Source organism: Physcomitrium patens, chromosome 2 (genome assembly GCF_059467195.1).
Source record: "Physcomitrium patens ecotype Gransden chromosome 2, ASM5946719v1, whole genome shotgun sequence".
NCBI lineage: Eukaryota > Viridiplantae > Streptophyta > Bryopsida > Funariales > Funariaceae > Physcomitrium > Physcomitrium patens.
The window spans coordinates 23,759,694-23,765,502 of record NC_143411.1 but is presented as its reverse complement, the minus strand read 5'-3'; the positions used below and the strand labels follow the sequence as shown (position 1 = coordinate 23,765,502).

The following is a 5,809-nucleotide window of genomic DNA, read 5'->3' as shown; positions in this document are numbered from 1 at the left end:
AGTCAACCTGCATAGCTCTGAGTTGTTTTGAAGGTCATCTAAGTAGAAGCAACAACGTGGCTCGACCAGCATTGGATCTTTCTATCTGATTTCACAGTCCCCAACCTCAACAAGTGCGCAAGGCCCATCTCTGCATCGAGATTGACGTCTGTTACTCACAAACTTGTGATCCGATTCTGAAAAATAATTTCCCCATGTTTCATTTATCAAGCATTTGCCCAATTGTGGTTGCGACATACAATCGTTGGCATTAAGCTCTAACTCGAGATGGTTTGTATGTTTTGCTGATTGTCTACAAGTTCACACCATGTGCTTTTTTGGAAAACATGAAGTACCTGGAACTGTGAAGAGTGGTTTGCGTAGCCTTGTCGACCATAATTGATTCATTTCATCAAATGTCGTTCACATTGCTCATTTTAAAAGGGACATTCCTTTGGGTGCTGTTCATTTTGTAAATTTACATCCAATTGCTCTTTCATCAGTTTTCTGCAAGTCGCTCAAACTTTTTAGTATCATCTATTTGTCGATTAACACATGGCATGAGGGAGAAGAAAATTGAATCTGTTTTCATGGTAAAACGTTTCAAATTCCTGATAAGTTAGCGGAATTCTAGTTGTAACATTGTTTTCAAAGATTTCTATTCCAATGCATTCTGAACTGAAAAGAGAGTTACCATTTGAAATCAATCAAATCACATGTGCATATGCTCAAAAATGAATTACAACCGATAAATCTGAGTTGCTTGAATTTTTTTCACCTAAAGAAACAACTTGTTGAGCTCCTTTCTACATAAATAACCATGTATGTACTGCAATTCACATGTAAAGCCATGACAATGTTTGGATTCTTCCCATGAAGGTGTAAACGACCTAAACCTATAATTGCCTCAGTTAAAAAAATACAATCAACATGCTGTCTCTAATCTAATATCCTACAGCAGCCAGAGGATTGGTGGACTTCTAGAAAAACATGCAAGAGGTGGATTGAACTTGCTCAAAGCAAGCATGACCGAAAGGATTGTCCACACACCATCTCCACAAATGAGCCCAGCTGCAATGGCAGGGCTCATGATGTCCGACTTGTGCTTATTGATCTTTTCATATACTAACCGGATGATGGAACCGACGAACATATCAATGGCAAAGTAGCCACCGATGTAACAGGGGATGGCCATGGCCATGGGAATGGGGATCCACTTGGAGATCCTCTTGGGGAGAGTGTGGCGCAGGATGTTGATTACCACCGCTGCTGCAAACACGTTGTAGCAAAGCTCTAGTCAATGGGCTGGGAGGGCGCTAAAGCCTTCACCAATCAACGCCATCGACCTGTACAAGGATAAAAATAAATGTTACTAGCAACATTATGCAACACAAAAGCGGGAGATAACTAATGTAAACAGAAAAGGATATGGAATTGCAGCTACAGGTAGCTGCAATCTGTACCCATTAGCTTCCTCAACTTGCAAAAGGCAGGCGATACTAACCACTCATTTCTAGTCATGTGATCAAACAAACATAAGAAAACAGGTTCATATTCATACAGCTGTCAAATTCTTACAAGAAGAAGAGAAAGAAGAAAAGCAAAGAGAAACTAACCTGAAGACAATGGCATATGGAACCTTGTAAGAGCCGTTGGGGTCACCACTAGGAAAGGCAGACCAGAAGAGCCAGAATGTGAGAGGAGCCAATACACACCCCATAGCACATCCAATAAGCTGGCTGACGAACATGGACCGCGGTGATGACAACGTCAAATACCCAATCTTGAAGTCCTGGATCAGATCCGAGGCTGTGGAAACAAAGACATCATCATACCGCACACTGCAAGACCTACGAGTACTCCACCGCTGCTGCCAGCCCAGGCGCCGAAGGTGAAGAGCGCCAGCTTACCGTATGTGGATGCCAGGCTCCAGTCCGTGAGGCCGCACCCGTAGGCCAGGATGGGGGCGAAGGTGTAGCAAATGAGAACCTAGTACCACTTCACGGGCTCGAAAATCTGAGGGATCACGGCCACGGAGATTGCAGCGAGAACTACGTATCCAGTCAACACCATCCAGGGTGGTATACCTTCCATCATGAAGATTTAGCTGCGACGGGCGTGGTCGATGTCAATAGGGTCCAGTGTCTCTGCCAGAGAGTCCACATGAAGGAGTTCATGAGCGGGAGGGACAACACCAGCAAACATTCAAAGTAAATAGATCAAGTGATCCGTGGCATCTTTACATGAAAATTGGGTAGGGTGCGTACCAGATTTAGCGACAGAGAGTTGATTGCAAAAAGTGTGGTGGAAGTATAATTCTTTGTCGGACTTGTACAAGATAGCGACAAAATTGTTAAGTCCATCACCCAGAAATACAGCAATGGCAATGAAGACCTTGCAGCAATTTAGACATTAAAAGTTGCTGGTTCCAAGTCCAGCAGGGTACCAGTCATCTTCGTGGTTGGCGATCAGTGGCTACATCACCCCCCATGAAAGAACTGCTCTCAGAAGGACGGAAATGTTGAGGATGTGGGGGCATATGATGCCAGCACCTAAATAGGTCATGCTGAAGTCGAAATACATCCTGCATGAGTGAATCAACAGAAAAGGATATGACAGATGATCGAAGAATCCAAATCAATCAGTGCTTAATCTTTTGATTGCAGATGTATTTTATGTTAGCTGAGTGTGTGTTGATGATTATCCAATATTCACCAAGGTCAACAGTTAAGGAAAGAAGGTTGAGAAAGTGGAGATGAGATTAGGTACATGTAGTGGTACGCCTTCAAGCTCAAGCTCGGAAATTGATCAAATCCACAGCTGTCGCCGATACCGCTGAAGAAACACTTGAAGGCTGAGAAAAGAAAGCTGAAGGTGAAGTATTTACCCAGAAACTTCACTTGCTTTCTGTGCTCCCACAAACATTCCATTAGGAAATATTCATTATCCGGGAAACGCATTTAAAATCTGAATTAGGAGACTGTCCTGAACTATTACATACTATTTAATTATTAGAGACAATTATCTTCTCAAAGAGAAAAGTTGAAGAGCATACTCAGCAATTGCTACACCTCCTTGTGTGTGGAAGCTGCTGATTAAAATACCCGTTGCAGTACCACTTGGATTTTTTACACATTTTATCTCTTTTATTTATTTAAGTAATATATGCATTTGTTACATTATTCTCTCTTTCAATAGAAGAGTTCTATAGAGAGTGGTCAAATTACTTCATAAATTCATGAGGTTTAAGATCTATTTAACAATATTAATAACTCTAATTTATGTTATGTATTAAGGTGGTTAATAAGTCTTTTTAGCAATTAATAATATCTCATATTAGAATAAGAAGAGTTGGAACAAAAGATGTCCTAGATTAGGCTTTTACAAAGATAGATTCCATCCATCTTACACAAGTCCAATCTTACTATAGTTTAATTGTCTCTTTCTTACTTCCAAACTTACCATACACCATCTAATTAGGCCCAAAGTTTACAAACTTGAATTTCAAATAATTTATATTAATTTGCTTCTAGTCAGTCAATTGGCATGTCATACTAGCACACCTTGTACAAAAGAGCCAATGGAACTTAATGATGGTAATTTGTCAATCATAATAGATATAAATAGTTTGAATTGGATTTATTCATCTAACAACCTCAATAAGTCTATTCTATGTCTTTTTTTGTATAAAGAGAGTAAAAAGATACCCAACTATTTAGGCCTTCATAACAACCTTCAAATAATATGTTTTGCCTATTATTAAGTATGGTAACTATCTCTAGTAGTATTATAAAGCATCAAGAATCTTTCTAAGATTGTAGTACTAAACATATTATATGTTACTATTTATTTAAAAAGTAACTTATCCCTTTTAAAAATCTTCATCATAATTTTGATATTATCTATGTTAAAACAATCTAAGTACTTTATTTGGCAATTTTACAAATTATAACTCTTAAGATAAATTAATCAATTGATATTTTACTACATTGCAAAGAAATTTGATAAGTTGATCATTGAATAAGCTTTTATAATATATATATATATACACATCATCTTATTGTAAATGTTTGGTCTTTAGATTTTATAAATGGCATTTATGTTTAGCAACTATAGATCCTAAAATATTTATAAGATTTTTAAATAACTTCATGTGTATTAATTAACAAAATAGCTATACTAATGTACAAATTTATTCTAATTTATCTCAATTCAATCTTAAATCTACGACTTCTTTTACTTCAAGCTCGTTATTATAATCTATTATAATATAAGATTCAATAAAAGAAATTTATAAATACATGATAAATATTTATATTTGAAGAGATTATAATTAATATGGAATTAAATTAATCTATTTTTAGATAATAAAATTAACAAAGTCTTTGATAATCCAACTTATCTAAAGGTTAATTAGTCTTATTATTGCCACAAAGTAATAATATTTTAATACTAACTTTAATTATAATTTTTTTAAAATTTTTTTTTCTTGAATCACTTTTAGCTAGTTTCATATTGTATAATAAAGATTTGCTATTTTACTTGTCAAATCCTCAATTTTTGGAGTTTTAACTTTTAAAAAGTCAAAAGTATAAGATTGTGAATGAAAAATCAAAATTTTCACAAAATGGAGTTTGGTGAATAGAAAAATGTGCCATGTTATTATGTAAAAATCTAACTAATAGTAAGAGAATTGACAAATTATCTTAATAATAATTAATGATACATTATAAATATTTATTTATTTATTAATTCACATATTATATTTGTCTATTGATTTGAGGATAAAAAATTAAAAATAACCTAATATCAATCTTTATTATGTTAAAAAATATCTTCTAAAATCTTAATATTAACTAAAATTCTTAATTAAATATAATATGTTGTGTAAATAAAGATTTTCATACACAATAAATCAGGTGCCAAAAATTAACATTAAGTATGTAAATTAAATTAAATAAGAATGTACAATCAAGACACTCTTAATGGAAGATAGAAAATCTGAACACAACTTAGTCAAGCTATCTTTTATATTACAAAAAAAGAATCCAAAAGTGCAAGTGTATAGAGAAAATCGTAAAATTTTACTAAATAGCTAAATCATCATAGTCAAGTATAATTTTACAAACATAAGTTTTTTCCCTCAAAAATACTTAGAAGACTTGACTTAATATTATTGTTATTCATAGGAATTTTTCTACATAAATCTTCAAATCATACATGATACCAATAAGGCTAATTAACATAAATAGTTAATTAGATAAAAATCTATTAAACTAAACTAGACAACATTTATTTGATGTGATTTAGTACCCTATGCCACATCACATAACAAATATCATTTAAAATTTCATAATATTAACATATATTATCAAATATACATATATATTTTATATCCATAATGGATATTATATATAATATAATATGTATTATTTTGGTTAAATAAACCACCATTATAAGAATGATGTTATAAAATATGAGACTAAAAGATTTGTAATGAAATTTGTAAAAAGAGATGATCAAAGTTAATCTCAAATGTGTAGAAGTTGAAGAAGTTAATTAATCAATGGCATATAGCATTTGCTTAAAATAAGTGTCTTGAGATTAAATAAATTCTATGAAATCTCTTCACATTTGAAGCTACCAAAAATCTCTTGAGATATTCTTTAAGTTTTTATTTTATTTTTAAAAAGTCATATTTTTCTTACAATACAAATGATTATAATTAAAATTTTGAAATATATAAAATTTAATTATAATAGAAAAGATTATCTTTAGAATCAAATTTACTTGAATCATTTTAAAGATTAATTTTAACATCAATAACAAG

The 5,809-nt window shown here is 33.0% G+C and overlaps 1 pseudogene across 1 annotated transcript; it reads right to left on the bottom strand.

Moving 5' to 3' along the window:
* Nucleotides 1-712: 712 nt before the first annotated feature.
* LOC112276761 (putative metal-nicotianamine transporter YSL6) lies at nucleotides 713-3,451 on the bottom strand (annotated as a pseudogene). The gene is made up of 6 exons (XR_016501873.1): nucleotides 3,442-3,451; nucleotides 3,035-3,122; nucleotides 2,749-2,886; nucleotides 2,247-2,563; nucleotides 1,596-2,126; nucleotides 713-1,325 (listed from the first exon to the last, which is right to left on the bottom strand). The product of XR_016501873.1 is annotated as a putative metal-nicotianamine transporter YSL6 (transcript).
* Between the last annotated feature and the right edge of the window lie 2,358 nt (nucleotides 3,452-5,809).